The sequence below is a fragment of the Pseudonaja textilis genome, chromosome 1 (genome assembly GCF_049901715.1).
Source record: "Pseudonaja textilis isolate UNSWEBS1 chromosome 1, rPseTex1.2, whole genome shotgun sequence".
Lineage (NCBI taxonomy): Eukaryota > Metazoa > Chordata > Lepidosauria > Squamata > Elapidae > Pseudonaja > Pseudonaja textilis.
In genome coordinates, this window is record NC_141990.1 from 120921321 (window position 1) to 120939673 (window position 18353).

Here is an 18353-nt window from a genome sequence, read left to right on the forward strand (position 1 = left end):
ATTTCTCAATTGCAAAGCTGGCAAAATGAAAGAAATGGGAGACAGGGAGGTATATTTACCACTACCCATTCCAGATGGTGCATATACAACCACACCTGAACTTTCTTGCACTACTTAACTTTGCAAAGATGTTTGAGAATCTTGAGAACAAGTAATGTAACAGTTCAGAATGCATTCTACTCAACTGTTTTTGCATTGCAACATCCTCCGCATCTTATTTTCTACCAAGCAAACTTCCCATACATGGAATTTCCTGTGACAATGGGAAAAGTAAATGAGGAATGAAAATGGGAAAGAGTATATATAAGAAAAGCAGAATACTACAAATTATCCACTACTCCAATCCATGGGCAAAGATGCCCAGAATCATGCTTGCTATGGTAAAATCAATCAGCCATGCATCACATTACAAAAGTGATGAAATGAAACATTATCTTTAAAGTTACACCCTACCATATAGACATGTAATAATTTTCAATTGTTACTGAAATTGAATGAGTTGAATATTAACTGAATTTCAGTTAATTTTAACTGCATATTGGCTAAATGTTCTGCAGTGAGAATCACTTTAGTCCATGTCAACAACTGCCGCTGTAAAATATCAGCCATCTTTTAACAACTAAAGAGGAAAGGAAATGGTTCCATGATTTTTCTACAACTGTTAAACATAATTGATTAAAGTACAACTGAAACCAGAGACTGTTTATTAAAAACTAATGGACAGGAAACTTAGTTTTTATATATGTCATTGACTGAGATAGGCAGCCATGGAAATTGAACAAGTAAATAAATAATGACAACTGCAGCAATATTATTATATTCACAAAAATGGAAGGATTTGACACTATCCACAATGGAGGAATGGCTGATGATGATGATGGAACTTGCAGAGGTAGTTATATTAACTTCTTTGATCCAAAAAAGATACTATCTACATTTATGGCTGATTGGAAACCCCTTATAATTTTTTTTCATAAGAAAAAAATGCACTTGTGGTTTTGATTAGAAAAAAAATGGATAGTAGAAAAAAATGAGCTTTTTATAATTATAAAGTAAAAGATAATTTTGTAATCATACTTATATTTTCTGCAGAGCAAATCAGAAGCTTCTTCTATTTTTTTAAAAAAATTCTCATTGCACTTTTATGTTTTCTTTTTTTCCTTCTCCCTTCCTTCTATTTTGTATTGGTTTGTGATAGATTTTATGTACACCCTAGAACTTTTAATGAAAATGTATTAAAAATAAAAATATTAAACATAATTTATATTGATATAAATAAAATTTATAATTTTTGACAGACCCCATCCAAGGCAAAAAAAACATTAGTGTATGACACATTAACAGCAATAGAAGAAAAATATTTTTAAAAAAAAATCTCCAGGCATTACTTTAAAAACCTTTTGCGGTTAAAAAGGAGAGGACTAATCAATCTAAAAATTGAAATGTAGCAAATTTTACACCAAATACAGACAATAGTAAAAGCTAATGAAGTGTGTAGGGAGTAGATTAGTTTAATAAAAAAATCTTCAACTTTGATATCCAATCTTTTTTCAATCTTTCCACTGTTGGATTGATTTTTTAAATCTCTCAGAAACCAGTTCTGCAAATATTCAAAGGGCTTCATAACTGTCAAGTTTTTGAAAATGATTACTTTAAAACAAAATTGCTTTCTATATAAATTTATTTACAGATACTGACAGTTCACTTTAAATTTATGTAAAAAATTGACTTCATTGTCAAGAGACTGATGATCTCAATCCGTAAGTTCCAAGGATTCAATGAAACTGAAATGAAAGGCTGCTACATTAAAGGACTATCACAAAAGCCTCTGCCAGTAAATCATGTAAATTATTAGTTAAGATGATGTATGCTCAGGAAACAACAGCAAAATCTGTGTATTGACCATAACAGAATACTACCAGACTTCTGTAATCAGTAGCAGATAATTCTGAGTCATGGGTAACTTCAATGATTTATTTTATAAAAAATGTTGACTGAATTCACATATTATGAATATTATGCTATAGTTTACTACTGCAAATTACAGCATCTTTTAAGCCACAAACGAGTTGTCAAATTAGTCTGTGAAGGCCATTAAACCAAACTGACTTTTTTTATTCATTCAGTGAGTCAGTGAATGAGTGAGTCAGCCAGTCATTCCCTCCTAAATTATGGCAGACTTGAGCTGTAGAATCCTTGCTATCCCTGAGCTTGTTTGTAATGTCAACAATGGTGAATGTGTGGTTTGCTCACTCTTTATGTATAATAGCTTGCCCTATACCGATGCTGAGGAGTATGATTTACTCCATGATAATTCCTTAATCAAGGCATTGTTTTCTCCTTGTTTGTCAGGCGTTAATCCTTGCTTATCTGGTGTTGGCTGCTGGAGAAGATGTGATCTGGACTTTTTGTATGCTTCTAAGCTTTTTTACTGTCTTTTTTGAATGGTGTGTGGGAATGACTTTGGAGAAAAGATAGAAGAGAAACAATCATTCAAGACAGGCAGGAGCACCCCTTAGCTAATCATCTGAGGCAGCAACTTAGAAGGGATACACTTTAATAGATCAAGCAATTAAAAGTAGTAAAGGGGAATGTCGTACTTCAGACTTGCAAGATTCTTTAATATAGCATTACAATAAAGCAGATTTAGCTCATCTAGTCACGTTTGTTATTTGGCTTAGGTCTGACATCAATCTTGCAAGTCTCCTACTCTTTCCCAAAGAGGAATTTCAAGAATCATCACTGATACTCAAAGAACCCAGCTAACCGTTAAACACCTGACAAGGAAGAACAGCAGCCAATTTGAAGGGAAAGGACGGAGAGCCTGTACAGTTCGTGACTACAAAAATATGAACAAAGTAACAATTAGAGATCATTGTCTACTCCCACTTATCTCAGATCTATTAGACTAGCTACAAAAAGCACACATCTTTACAAAACTAGAACTGAGAAATGCTTATAAGCTAATCAGAATGAAAGAAGGACATGAATATTTATAATAGCCTTTGATACAAGATAAGGAAAATCTGAACATACAGTAATGCCGCCTGGTTAATTGTGGAATGATTTTTCTAGATTTATCAATGACATTTTGCAGACATTTTAGATAAATATATCATCTTAGTTTGTTCCAAAAATTCTCTATTTGCATATACCTGTAAACTCATGTCAGAAATGTACTGCAAAAATTATGGGAAACTAAATTTGTGAAATTAGAAAAATGTGTATTTGATCTGACTCAACTGAACATCTACAGAAGATATACAGATGGATCCAGCAAAGGTGCAGTCTGTTCTATCATGGGGCATATACATGCGCGCGCACACACACACACAACATACAAAAGATGTGCTGTGCTTCCTAGACTTTACTTACTTCTGCAGAAAATCTCTTAATTTTGCTGGACTTGTAAAACCACTACAGCAGCTACTGAGAAAGGGTCAGCAGTTCTCATGGTCAACCCAAGAGCAAGCAGCATTTCAATCACTGTACCCCCCTCCCAACAACAATACTGCAAGCAAGCAACTTTGAGTCCCATTGTAATGCAGATCAACCTTAAAAGTAGGGAGCAGGAAGGAAAAAGTGATCTCTTTGATCCAATTAAGCAAACAACTGCAGCGTACATATGCCACCATAAAAGGTGAAATGGTATCTTGTTGGGCTTCGAGTTCAGGCATGAACTCAAGGAAGCCAAACAAGATACCATTTCACCTTTCACAGTGGAGGGAGGGTAACTATTGCACAATGGACATTTATAGGTACCTTGTTCTGGGGTGGGGGTGGGGTGGGGGGGGTAAGAAGAGTATAACTATGCCCAAAGCAGCAGGATATGAGAGAACGTTCAGAACCCAACAAAGAGCCCTCAGAGAATTTGGGTAGCTTTGCATCCATAGATAAATTAGAGATTATGTGTCCTCCTGTCACGTTTGTCGGAGAGCAAACCCAATCACTGATAGAGCAACTGGCTTGTTGCAATCAATGAATATGCTCTCCTCCAAAACCTTGAGAAATTTTTTTCACTAAATTTCATCACCAATCTTCCTCCAGTGTGGAGTATATTACCAAACTGGTAGTAATGTATTTATTTACCAAATTGACTAATTTAATTCCTTGCAAGAGATTCCTAATGGCTCAAGAAATACCTCAAGTTCTTTCGGAAGGTATCTTTAGATATAGAGGATTAGTCAATCATGTGGTTAGTCAGAGGAAGTAAAGACACTTCCAAATTTTGGAAAGGCCCCTAGCAATTATTAAATATTGAAAGTCATGTCATCCATCCTTCATCTGATTTCCAACAGAGAAACTGAGGTTAAACAGCTATTGCAGTAGTATTTAAAATGCTGCATTTCTTACCAGCAAGACAACTGGACTGAACTCATATCTTGCTGAGTTTGCTTAAAACAATGCTGCAGACTTTCCTCTATTGGTATGTCTACATTTGAGACGAAGTATGGCATTCACTCACAGGTCTTACCAACAAACATACAAGAAAGTGCCCTACTTCATGCCACATATTTCCTGCAGCAAAAACTTAAAAGAACAACTCAAATTATAATTTCATACAAAAAGCAGCAAATGCATAAGAAGAAGCTAGAATTCAAGGAGATGTAACACAGCTTACTACAAAATTATTAAATTCCATGAGACTTTCCAAGAAATAGGGCTCAAAAGAGTTATTGGTCCTCCCCCTGTAAACTAATCAGATCAAACCAGTTCATTTCGCTTGCAGTTGCCATCATCAATGAAAGTTTGTTTGTGAAAGAGTCTCTCCACTGAACTCTACAATCAGAGACACTTCTGTCTCCCATTTTAATAGATGGGGAGAATATGAGGAATAGTAGGAGTAGTATTAGACTCTAGATGCAGAGGAAGCAGGCTGAGTATTAATTCATTAGAAAGATTCAGAAAGAACATGGCAGGTAGCAATAAAACACCAACATTGATATATTGTTTTCACAATCAATACACCAATAAATCCCACCCTAAGAATCTTCTGGCCTTGCAGGAGCCAAGCACTGACCATGATGAGCTGGAGGAAGCTTCGAGTATATCTAAGACTAAGCAGAGGAAAATAATTCAGTTCCTTCCTTGTCAGGCATACAAGAAATGGAAGGGGGATGTTTCTACCAGATTCCCAAGGGAAGGCTGACTACCACCTTAACTGGAGTTGATTTATGCGACGTCTTGTGTGCATGTGCTAAGTTGCCAAAAGAAGAAAGTGGCATGGCTATATTTCATTCTCACAGTCCACAACTTATTTCTCTGGGAACTTGGGAAGGGAGGTTGAGTCTGAAGGGGAAAGTGATGCAATGAAATGTGAGAATAACCTAGGGAAAAGGGGGAGAACACAGGAAAAAAATCAGACAAGAAAAGAAGGAACCCACAGTGGCTTAATTGTTAGAGAAAGAAATTTAGAAAAGACCTGCCCTAATGGATCAAGCAGTTAAAAGGGGAGGCAGGAAAATGCAATGTAAATGAAAAATGGACTTATGATTGTCGCCCGGTGTTATGGCCATTGTAGCATCCCCACAGTTATGTGATCAAAATTCAGGCTATATTGGAACTGAAGTAGAGAGTTAGGACTATCAGCAGGTCTCACAAGAATGGACACTATTTGGAGAATGGTAGGAAATCCAAATCTTATAGTGTTTTGGAAGACTTCTTTCTTCAAATCGCATATACTATTACTTCTCCAAACAGAACACCTATTCTTGTGAAATTTGGAGAACACAAGAAGCTTTCAAAAGAAATGCAAAAATGGAGTATGCAATCTGGAAAAAAAATAACATCACGCTGTTTTAAACTTTGATATTAGAAACAGACTATGGGTCCAGATAAATTTGAAATAAATTTTGAAGTTAATCATAAAGAATCCTTTCAGTAGGATTTTGTTTTGAATTCTTTAAAAAAATACAATAAGACTTCAAATACTAGATGGAACTATAAGACGTTACAGATCACAATTAAACGAAAAGAACTCAAAGTTGACTTACAATTACAGAACAAATTAAAATATTTTAAATATTGAGCATAATGGACAATATTAAACATACTGAATGGTATTTTTGAACAGTAGCTGTAGTGGCTAAATGGTTAGAATGCAGTATTGCAGGCTATTCTCCCTTGTAAGGCTGTGACAGGTTAGGAGTGGGTGTTGCTCTTGTCCTAGCTGTTTGGACTGAGTCTGTCTAAAAGGCTTATTAGCCTAGCTCTGCCCACTTTAGGTAGCTCCTCCCAGCTTTTGACACAGTCCTCATCCAGGACGGATGCAAGTCATTGCCTCTCCTGCCTTTGGGTTGTTTCCAAAGACAGTCTTACTTGTTTAATGGAGAAAAAAAAAGCCTCAAAATTCAAACTCATGCAGCTCCCCTTCTCAGCTGTTTTTTGGAGCTGCACAACAGCTGAGGCTGCTCTGGCAGTCTGAAGCAGACTGCAGAGGACCACGAGGCCGTTTTCAGCAGACACCAGGCGGCTATTTTTTTGAAGCTTCGTCCTGCTCTGTCCTGAGACGTGGGGCTATTTTGGAGCCTCCGCATCGAAGAGGATAGCCGTAGTTTGAGCAGCTTGCTCAGGAGCTGCCCCTGCCCTCCAGGGAGCAATGAAAGGCCAGGGATCCCTCTTTAGGGCTCCCTGCTTCGTGGCCCAAAGTGGCCATTTTAGAACACCTCGTGGCCGGGTGGCCATTTTGAAGAGTTCCTAGGCTGGAGGCAGCCATTTTGAAGAGGCTTGGCCTGCTCCTCCAACCACTCCAGCAGCTGTACCAGCACTAGGCCACCGGTCTTTCGTTGTTGCTAAGCCAGAAGACACCGAAGTGAAAGCACTTTTTAATTATTCTTCATCCCAGTGGGGGACTGCTCCCTGTCCCGAAGTAGAACAGGGCCTCCAGGCTTCAGGCCGGGCATGGACTATATTGGATAGCCCTATTAAGCCCTAGAGGGTATGAGTCCCAGTAGGAAGTGTTAAAACATCCTACTGAAGATTGCATAGGGCTGAAGAAGAGTTGTTGAGAGGTAGGGGATTGGAAGAAGATATTCCCTGAAGTTCTTATGAAAATCCCTTTGTGTGTTCTCCTCCTTGTACAGGACTTCAAGTCCAGAAAAGGCCTTTCTGCTTTCAAGATGGTGGAAGCCCCTAGGTACAGCACAGCAGCCAGAGCAGCTAGATCTCACAGGGCAGCTCCTGCTGCTTCAAATAACAAGGGAATGCAGCCAGCAAAGAAGGCCTCAAAAGCTAAGGAGAGAGATGTTGCCAAGGTACAAAAGGCCTCAACAAGCAGATCTCCAGAAAAAGTCTTCTCCTGCTTTGCACATGGTATCGATATCTGCTCCCAAGTGTTGCAATTTGGTTGTGGGAGAGAGCTGGCTCTTTTTGGTGTTCATGGAAAATCCATGGCTCTGGAGACATGACAGGATAATTTGCAGATCCCGATGGGCTGCAAAGATGGAAGAGGATAGAATCAAAATGTCATCCAAGTAGCATTGGATCTTCACTGGAATAGAACACAGAGATGCCATCAATGCTGCCAGGACCTTTGTGAAGACCCTTGGAGAGGATGAGAGGCCGAAAGGAAGTGCTCGATACTGATAATGGGTATTCTGATAACAGAAATGGAGATACTGGAGATGATGAGGCCAAATTGGGATGTGGAGGTAAGCCTCAGTGAGATCAATGGAAGAGAGGAGGTCGCCGTCCCAAACGCTCTCTAAAAAAGAATGCAGAGTCTGCATTTTAAATCACCTGTATTTTACAAATTGGTTGAGAAATTTTAGATCAAGGATGGCTTGCCACCTCCGAGGCTTTGGGAATGATGAAAAGGCTAGAGTAAAGCCCACATCCCCGTTGAGAGGGGGGAACGGGTTGAATAGCCCTGATTTCAAGAAGGTGCTGAATGGCCTGATTCATGAGGGCTTGCCTGGAAATGTCCCAAAAGACAGGACAGATCAGATTTTTTTTGGGGGGGGGTGTGTGTGGCATTAGGGAGTCCAATTGTAACCCTGACCTAATAGTGCTGAGCACCCAGGCGTCTGTCGTTGACTCCTCCCATTTGGAGGCAAAGAAGGCTAGGCAACCTCCGATGGGTGGGGAGAATGAGGGATTACTTAGAGCGACGAAAGGAACAACCCCCTCCCCCCGAAAAGGCCGTTTACCAGTAGAAGGTTGTTGCCTGCCAGATGCTTCCACCTGTTGGTCTTGGCATTGGGAGTACGGCCTGTGAGAGCAGGGGAAGAGAGATGAGGTTTCTGCTCGGAAGGCAGGAGGGCGATAAGGAGCAGGGCGATAGTCGGCTTTCTTCACAGAGGAAGGGAGAATTTTACATTTATCTCTAGTTTCGATGAGGTAAGGTTCCAGAACATCGCCAAAAAGCTTATCGTCTGCGAATGGAACTGAAGCCAGCTTCCATTTTGGGTGTGACTCGCCTGCCAATTTCGGAGCCATAAAAGTCTTCTTGCTGCTACAGAAGATGCCATGGCCTTGGATGCAAATTTGGTGGAATTGAGAGTGGCATCCGCAGTGAATTCCACCGCTGCAATAATCTTATTAAGGTCTTGATGAGATCGAAGGTCAGAAGCAGGCAATCTATTCTGGAGTTGGCGCAGCCACCGTATGGATGCCCTCGTGAAAAAGGATGCTGTTGCTGAAGCCCAAACAGCCCAAGCAGTGGCCTGGTGATTGCGCTTGAGGGTCTGTTCGGAGCGTTTATCATCCGGTTTCAGGATATCTTCCAGCTCTGTGGGAGTGCCAGAAGATGAGAACGAGGCCAGAACCAGAATGTCAACAGAAGGCACTGCGAAGGCATTGTCCAGAGCTGCGCTGACATTGTAGAAACACTAATCCAGAGAAGATGGGCGAGGACCTGCCGAAGGAGAAGCGCACTGTTCCTTGACCATGTCCAGGAACAAAATGAGAGAAGGTAAAATCTCCGCATGCACTACAGGCTTGGAGAAGAGCGAATCCCCTTGGCTAGAGGGATTTCCTTGTGTCTCGGGAGCCACTTCCTCTGGCAACAGCTTGGCAGTGACCAAGGCCTTGCTGAGCAATGGCCTGAAGAGAGTAGGTTTGAAGACCAATGCAGAGGATGTCTGCTCTGGGCGAGAATCCTGTTTCTCTGAAAGATTTTGGTCAAAAATATCACCTTCTTCACACTCTGAATGAGAAGAGTAACTGTATTCAGATGGTGAAGGCCTTCCTTCCTCACCAACCTCCTCCCATTCTGGTAGAGAAGAATGGACCCTGAGGTCCTGGGGCCTGTGTAAATCAGGATGATAAGGCAATGAACTTATAAATTGAGAAGGGAGAAGGGTCTGAACCCTTTCCAGAGGTTGAAGAATTTGCTTGAAGCCTTCAGCCAATCCCTGCCTAATGGCTAATGAGACAACATCTTGGATATCCCTTGGTCTATGCTCAAAGGTAGAGGCAGAAGGCCAAAGACCCGCTGCTGTGGGAGTGAAGGTGGCTTCAGGACTAGATTGAGGAGAGGTTAGAGGCGTGGAGGGAGGGGAAGGAGCATGGGGCACAGAAGCCTGTTGGAAATAAGGTCCAGTTCTGCTAAGAGGATCTGATTGTACTGCAAGAGCCTCAGGAGACCAGGATGGAGGATGGAAAGGCTCATAGATAACTTCTCCTCCCCAGGGAGGGCTTGGTTGGGGCGCACGAGTATCACCTGAAACATGCTGTAGTTGCACTCCCTTCTGTTGAATAGTTCTGTTGAACTGCCTCTCTAGAGCTGTACGTCTGCACTTCTCTGCCGTCAATTCAACCTGAGTTGCCCTCTTAGGGGCTAGAGCCTTAGCTTTGATTTTAGCAGCCACCTCCCTCTGGACTGATTGGGTGCGTTTTGCCTACGTCTTTTTCTCTTATTGGGCTTAAGAGACTGTTTCACTGGGGGGGAAAACTCTGCCTGAGCCTTATCTTGCTCCATTTGTAGAATAAAGGCTCTTGCGTTGGGAAGAAGCTGTTTAGAAATTTTTCTATTAAGCCCCTTAGAGTATAAATGGCCCCCAGGCTTACAAAATGGCTGCTCACCTCGTGGTGGAAGGCTTGAATCCAAGATGGCCACTGACTACAGCAAAACAGGCTCCAAGATCAAAGAATCGCTCCTTAGGCTATACAGAGCCCCGAGCGAAGTCAGCAAGAGAAAAATGCAGAAACCAGCCACACGATCAGCTGGCTTGTGCTCTTATCAGTTTGCTGATCGTTTTTACGATCGCTCCAAACTGCAGGCGTGGGGGAGGTCTACAGACGCTGCCCAGCTTGCCTGCAAAGAGCTCTGTAACGTTGCTCCCAATGTTGCAGGAGAGAGAGCCCTGCTCTCCTGGAAGAGCAGCTGCCCTGGGAGCTGCTTAAAGTGAGGGAAAAAAGTACTAAAGATCACTTTGAGTGCTGTCTAACAGAACGCTTTCAGAGACACAGCTACTGACTGAAAAGAGCTGAGTCAAAAGCTGGGGACTTTCCCGGGGGGCTGGCTTTTATATCTTAGTACAGACTCAGCTAAATGATGTCATAGGAAGGAGTCAACCCATCCTGTGCTCTCAATGCAGCATGGAGGAGAAGAGGGCTCATGGAGTCAGCTATCCAGCACCTGTTTGAACTCAGAGCCATCCAAAAGGTCCCTCTGGACCAACAGGGGATGGGGTTTTACTCCAGAATCTCCATTATCCTCAAGGCCTCTGGGGGATGGAGGACAATTCTTGATGCATTCCCTCCAGACCATTCTGAAGAGCATTAGGCAGGGGGACTTCCTCACGTCCATTGATTTGACGGAAGCTTACTTACATATTCCTATCTGTCTTTCCCATAGGAAGTTCTTAAGGTTTTGCAGCACTATCAATAGAGCTCTTCCCTTTGGGTTATCTTCCGCCCCTAGAGTTTTCACCAAAGGGGCGTTGGTACTTACCTGATATGCCCATTCTCTTTGAGCTGCGAGGAGCATCCAGTAGTGGGTGGTGCTTCAGTCTCTGCATTTATAGGCTGAGCTTAATTTTGAGGAACGCTCCTCCTCCTCCACAGCGTTCCCCCAGTTTTGCGAAGACAAGAGGAAAAAAATTGTGTTCTCATCCTAATTATCTAATAGTTCCTTGGCCGAAACAAGACCCCACCAGACAGTGAAATTTGGGTGGGGCTGGATGCTCCTCGCAGCTCAAAGAGAAAGGGCGTATCAGGTAAGTACCAACGCCCCTTCTCCTCAGAGCTGCTTGGAGCATCCAGTAGTGGGACATACCAAAGCTGGGCCTGTCCTACAGGAGGGGCTCCGTCTGGTCGGAGACCACCTCGGGGTCTCTAAAAACCCTCTGTAGAACCCTTCTACCAAAGGAAGCCTCAGCTGAGGCAAACACTTCAATTTTATAGTGCCTGATAAAGGGTGACGGGGATGCCCACGTCGCCGCCCGGCAGATTTCGGTTATTGGAGCCTGAGTGGCCCAAGCTGCCGAAGTCGCCGCACTCCTGGTGGAATGAGCAGTGATACCTCTGGGTACCTGCAAGGCCTGCAACTGGTATGACCTAGCAATTGCCGCCCTTATCCAACGACCTATGGTGGATGGTGACACTTTGTGACCCAGCGTCTTGGGTTGAAAAAAAAGAAACAAGGCTTCTGATTTTCTGAAAAGCTCTGTGCGTTTTATGTAAATTTGCAGAGCATGTCTCACGTCCAATATGTGCCATTGCCTTTCCCTTTCCTGTGATGGCTTGGGGCAAAAATTTGGAAGGATAAGTTCCTGCACTCTATGGAAAACCAAATTGACTTTGGGGAAAAAGGTAGGATCAGGCCGGAGAAGCACCCGATCCATATGAAATACACAGAGGTCTCTTCTAATGGATAAGGCTGCAATTTCTGATATTCTACGGGCGGATGCAATGGTTACAAGAAAGACTACCTTGTATATTAGAAACTGGAGGGATGACTCCCTTAAGGGCTCGAAAGGGGACTTAGCGAGTTAAGGACTCTGTTAAGATCCCAGGTTGGGTACCGGTATAGAGTTGGAGAGTGTAAATTGGTGGCTCCTTTAAGAAAAACCCGAATACGGGGGTGATGAGAGAGGGAATCAACTCCCTCACAGGAGATAACCGTTGTTAAGGCTGCTACCTGTCATTTCAATGTATTGGGAGACAGCCCCTTACTGAGTCCCTCCTGCAGGAAGTCTAAAATTTGGGCAACGGAAGGAGAAACAGGGTTAATTTGGAACTTGTCACACCATTTACAAAAAATAGACCATGTGGCATTGTAAATTCATATAGTTGAGGGCCATCTGGCTGCTAGTATAGTGTCAATGACCCTGCTAGATAGGTTTTCCTTCTTCAGGCGGTCCTGCTCAACCTCCAGGCAGTTAATTGGAGCCATTGGGGGTCCGGATGGAGGAGGGGCCCCTGGGACAGGGAGACCCTGTCTGATGGGATCCTCCAGGGCGGGGCCACTGAGAGACTGCGAAGGTCCACAAACCATGGCCGTCTGAGCCAGTAGGGTGTTACGAGAAGTAGCTCCACTTTCTCATGAAGCAACTTCTGGATGACCCTGGGCACCAGCGCTAGGAGGGGAAATGCGTACAGTAGCCCTGTGGGCCAAGGGCAACGTAATGCATTGTGATTCTCCGCCCCTTGGGATGGGTATCTGGAGAAAAATCTCGGGAGCTGGGCATTGAGTGGGGAGGCAAACAGGTCCACTACCGGTTGCCCGAAAATTGACGCCGCCTCTTTGAACAGGGATGGGTGGAGTTGCCACTCCGACTGGTCTATTGTAGCCCTGCTTAACCAGTCTGCTTGGGTGTTTGATAATCCCGAGATGTGTTCTGCCCTGATGGAAAGGAGATTGGTCTCCGCCCAACGGCAGAGGCGCTCGGCCTGCCTCATCAATCGGATTGATTGTGTGCCCCCCTGTTTGTTTATGTGGGCCTTGGCCAACACATTGTCTGTGAGGATGAGTATGTGACGGCCGTGTACCTGAGGGAGGAAGCTGCTACAGGCCGGGTGCACGGTGTGAAGTTCCAGCCAGTTTATGTTGCGTGATTGCTCTGTCACTGACCATCTGCCCTGTGATGTGAATGACTGGACGTGGGTGCCCCATCCGAATAGACTGGCATCTGTGGTGACAGTAAGTCTTTGGGGCTCCTTGAGGGGGTAGCCCTTGTTGATGGATGGTTTGCCCCACCAAAGGAGGGACGAGAGGACCTTTGGAGGTACCCTGACTGCCTGTTTTGAGTTGCTTCTGCCGGATCTCTGGTACAGAAGCAGGAACCACCGGAGGGATCTGGTGTGTAGATGGGCCCAGCTAATAAAGGAAATACATGAAATCATTTTTCCCAGCAATTTTGACAATTCTAGTAGGGAAACCCTCCTAAGTCGCCTGATCGTTCTGACAGATTTTTGTATACTGAGTAGTCTATCTGAAGATAGAAAAACCTTCTCTTGCAATGTGTCAATTACCATCCCCAGATGGGTTATTCTGGTGGATGGGGTAATTGGCTCTTCTTCCAATTGATAAGAAAGCCATGCTCCTGGAGAGCGGCTAGGGTAACCTGTGTGTCCCTTGCTGCTTGATGATTGGAACGGGATAATATGAGGATGTCATCCAGATAGGCGCACGGGGAGGGTTCTGAGGTGGGCCGCTAGTGTCGCCAAGACCTTGGTAAAGGTTCTGGGGGCGGAGGCTAGTCCAAAGGGAAGCGCCACATATTGGAAGTGCTGATTATTATAGCAGAACCGTAGAAATTTGTGATGGGAAGGCCTAATGGCTATGTGTAAATATGCCTCTGTCAGGTCTATGGAGGTTAGCCAGTCCCCTTGTCTAGTTCCCAATAGAATGGATTGTAATGTGTGCATTTTAAACTTGCGGTGCAGCAGATAGCGGTTGAGTCACTTTAAATCCAGTATCGCTCTCCACCCCGCCAAATGATTTGGGACTATGAACAATGGGAGTAAAAACCTCGTCCCCACTGAGCCTAAGGGACAGGTTGAATGGCTTTTATGTTAACTAAGTGTTGGCTAGTGGAATCCATGAGGTCACGCTTAGTCCGGTCCCTGGAAAGAGGACACGTCATAAAGAAATCGGGGGGAGCGGACAGGAACTCAAGGGCAAGACCGAGCCTAATGGTGTCCCTAACTCAGGCGTCGGAAGTAAAGGAGTCCCACTGACTGGCGAAAGATTTAAGATGCCCGCCAATGGGAATGGAGTCACCTGGTCTATCTGGGATGCCGAAAGGGCCGGCTACCTGTTCCCCGAAAGGGCCTTTTGTAGTTACTGCCCCTTCTGTTTCTGTCAGCTGAGTCGGCGCAGTCTTGGGGTTGACCAGACCCGAAGGCTGGGGGCCTTTGGTACCGAGGGGAGAAGGGAGCCTGGTAAAAGGGCCAAAAGGGTCCTCTCCAAAGGGCTGTGAGGGTCTGGACTCTGACCTTCGAATAAGGGAGGGGAGGAACTTCTTCTTATTGTGACCCTCCACCAATAAGGGGTCCAAAGACGGTCCGAATAATTTGTTTCCCACAATGGGAGCAGAAGCCAATTTGACCTTGTTCTTAAGATAACCCTGCCAATGTCTCAGCCAGAGCAGGCGGCGGGCTGTGACATGAGAAGTGATTGCTCTGGTGGAGAATTTAACCGTGTGATAGGTGCATCGGCTGAGAATTCTGCAGCGGCCGTGAGTTTAGCTATGTCCTGATGTGCTCTGACATTGGATGCAGGAACATGTTGTCTGAGCTGGCGAAGCCAGCAAATCGATGAGCGAGTGAAGAAAGAGGCAGCCGTGGCTGATCTGATTGCCCAGGCATCCGATTGGTGTGCCCGGCGCAAGGCCAGCTCGGCCCGCTTCTCCTCCGGTGTCAGGGCCTCCAGAGCATCACTCAGGGTAGAGGAGGAGACTAGGCCCACAATGGGCTCATCAACCTCCGGAGTAGTCAGTAAATTGGAAAATTCTGGGTCCAAATTGAAAAACCTTTTATCATGGCCAGACGGGGGCGCATTAGAGGCCAACTGTTTAACCATGAGATCAGAAAAAATGGGGGAGTTGGGATGACCTCAGCCTCCACCATGGGCTGTTTAAAGATAGAGTCCTCTGGGCCCTCTGGGACAGGAGGAGTGAGATCAGAGGGTGGCTGCGTGTTTAGGACTGAAATGTTCTTGGCCTTGAATAGAAGGGACTTAAATAATTGTGGCTTGAATAGTCCCACGAAAGAGGGCTGGTCGGGGCTGAGACCCTCGTCCTCGGACATCTCCCCTTCCAATGGATCCACCTCTGAGAGGGGTTCACTGTACTGCATGGACCCCAAGTCAAATTCCTCCTCTTCCCTGATTAGATCTAGGTCTGGGTCCCCTTCCTCTTCCTCCTCCTCCCTTACTGCAGGGGGGACCTCCCCCTGCAGGAGTACCTGTCCATGGAGCTCTTCCTATCTGGGTAAGGATCTTTTTTTTTTGTTTTGAAAAAAAGTTTTATTGATTTTAACAACGAACAAAAACACATAAAACATAAACATAAAAGCATCATCCTCCTTCATAAATTTACAGACAGTGTATCAGTTGGTTTACCACTTTTTTTTGTACATCCATTTCATAGTCTCCATTGTAGTTATATTACATAACTCATATTATCAATCAACAATTATATAGCCTGATATCATTACTAAACAATCATTTGACTATAATTTTGTTAATTCATACTTTAATGAGATAACTATAATTTATTTAATTTATTTTACAACGAATCATCGAGTCATACCAAGTCTATCTTAATAAAATTTTATAAAAATAGTATCCAAGAAAAAAAAAAAAGAAGTATATATTCATTATATCCTAAGTTTCTAAATGTTCTATTATTATATTTTATTATCTAGCCATTGATAGAAAAGGTCCCAAATTTCATAGAATTGTTTATCTTCTTGTTCTCTAATTTCAAATGTCAATCTACTCACTTCAGCACATTCCAATATTTTCTTAATAATTTCTTCCTCTGATGGTATTTTCTCACTCTTCCAATTTTTAGCAAATACAATCCTAGCTGCTGTTAATACATTTACAATCAAACACTTTAAATTTTTATTATATGTATCAGGTAAGATTCCCAATAAAAAAATCTCTGGTTTCAAATCTATATGTTTCTTTGTCATTTTTTCCAACCATATGCGAATTCTAGTCCAATATTTTCTAGCGTCCTCACAAGTCCACCACATATGGTAATATGAGCCAGGTATCTGATGACATTTCCAGCACTTTTCAGATTTATTCTTGAACATTCTTGCTATTCTTGTCGGGGGGAAATGCCACCTGTAAAACATCTTATACAAATTTTCTTTATATGCTGTTGACATTGTCATTTTATAATTTTGAGACCACAATTTTTGCCATTTCTCTGTATCAATCCCATATCCAAAATTCTTCCCACAAGCAATCATCGTTTCTTTAACTTGTTCTTCCTCTAGTTTAATTTCCAGCAAATAACTATATAATTTTTTGATCACTTTTTCATCAGTACCTGTCAAAATCCTATCTAAGTCAGTCAATTTATCATAAAATCCCTCCATTTTAGAATCTTTAAGATACCTTGAGTGTATTTGCGCATATGAAAACCAATTCATCTTTATACCTTGTTCTTCTATGTTTTGCACCGTTTTAAGTTCACTCTTTTCATCCAATATTTCCCCATATCTAACTGTTTGTTCCTTCTTATATGTTATAGGATAAGAAAAAGCTTCAATAGTAGATAACCAAACTGGGATTTTCAAATAACATTGGCTCTTAATTTTCTCCCAATTCAACCATAAAGACTCCCATATACAATGCCTTCTAAAATAGCCCTGCAATTTAGTTCCCTTATACCAAAGAAAAGCATGCCAGCCCAGTAATAAATCATGTCCTTCTAATGTCAACAATCTAGTCTTTCTTAATGTTATCCATTCTTTGGCCCACATTAAATTTGCAGGTTGGTAATACAACTCCCAATTAGGAAGGCCAAATCCTCCTCTAGTTCTAGCATCTTGTAAAAGTTTTAATTTTATTCTCGCTTTCTTAGCTTGCCATATATACTTCAACACAATTTTATTTAATTCTTCAAAATAATCTTTGCCAAGCCTAATTGGTATTGTTTGGAACAAATATAAAATTCTGGGTAAAATATTCATCTTGATTGTTGAAATTCTACCTATCAATGACAATTGTAGGTTTTCCCATTTCTTCAGATCACATGCTATCTGCTGTTTGAGTTTAATATAGTTATTCTCTTTCAATGTGGTACATCTTGACATCAGATGTATCCCCAAATATTTAACCTTGTTTGTAACTTGAATTTTCAATAAGTCTGCCAGTTCTTCTCTTTGTTTTAATAGCATGTTCTTTGTCAGAATCTTTGTTTTATCTTTATTTATTTTCAAACCAGCCATCTCACCATACGTCTCTATCTTTTCCAATAGTTTTAAAGCTGTCTCTAGAGGATCTTCCAGAATGAAAACCAAGTCATCCGCAAAGACTTGCAATTTAAATTCCTCCTTCTTGACTTTCATTCCTTTTATATTTTGGTCCTCTCTAATATTTCTATTCAACACTTCCAAAGTCAGTACAAATAGCAAAGGTGATAATGGGCATCCCTGTCTTGTGCCTTTTCTTATATTAATAGTCTGTAAATTCTCCCTCTATCATTACTTTTGCCATTTGCTTATAGTATATGGCTTCTATTGCTTGAATAAATTTTCTGGCAAAGCCCATTTGTTCCAGTAATAGTAACATAAATCTCCAGTTCACATTATCAAATGCCTTTTGGGCATCTAGAAATATCAAAGCCATTTGTTTTTCAGGATGCGCCTCATAATATTCCAAAGTATCCAGAATTACCCTCATGTTGTCTTTAATTTGCCTCTTTGGTAAAAATCCATTCTGATCAGGGTGAATAAAATTATTTAAGTATTTTTTTAGCCTTTCTGCCAAAATTGAAGCGAAAATTTTATAGTCTTCATTCAGTAAAGAAATGGATCTATAGTTCTTAATTTGTAATGGATCGGCCCCTTCTTTTGGAATAAGTGTAATATAAGCTTCTGACCATGTTTTAGGTATTTTCTGATTTGACATAACTTCATTCATGACTTCTAGCAGTGGAATGCTCAACGATTCTTGTAATGTTTTATAAAATTCTGCCGGAAGCCCATCTGGACCTGGTGCTTTTCCATTATTCTGTCTGTTGAATGCTTCGGTTAATTCCATCATTGTTATAGTGCTTTCTAGCATTTTTTTCAGTCTCCTCAGGTATCTTAGGTAGGTTAGCATTTTGTAAATAATGTTTAATTTTTTCCTCATCGAAATCCTGTTTATATAGTTGTCCATAAAAGTCTCGGATAATTGCCTTTTTCTCCTTATTACCATAGCATATTTGGCCTTGATCATCTAT

General features: G+C 42.2%; 1 protein-coding gene across 11 annotated transcripts in view; it reads right to left on the reverse strand.

The window, feature by feature from the left end:
* PHF3 (PHD finger protein 3) overlaps positions 1-18353 on the reverse strand; it is a 73987-nt gene that overhangs the window by 46269 nt on the left and 9365 nt on the right. For 2 of the 11 annotated variants that reach the window (XM_087915819.1, XM_087915836.1), the window contains exon 2: positions 186-253. The exons of the other annotated variants lie outside the window; for them this stretch is intronic. The gene's annotated coding sequence lies outside the window, so the exon portion shown is untranslated. The remainder of the gene's footprint in view (positions 1-185; positions 254-18353) is intronic. 11 annotated transcript variants of the gene reach the window in all.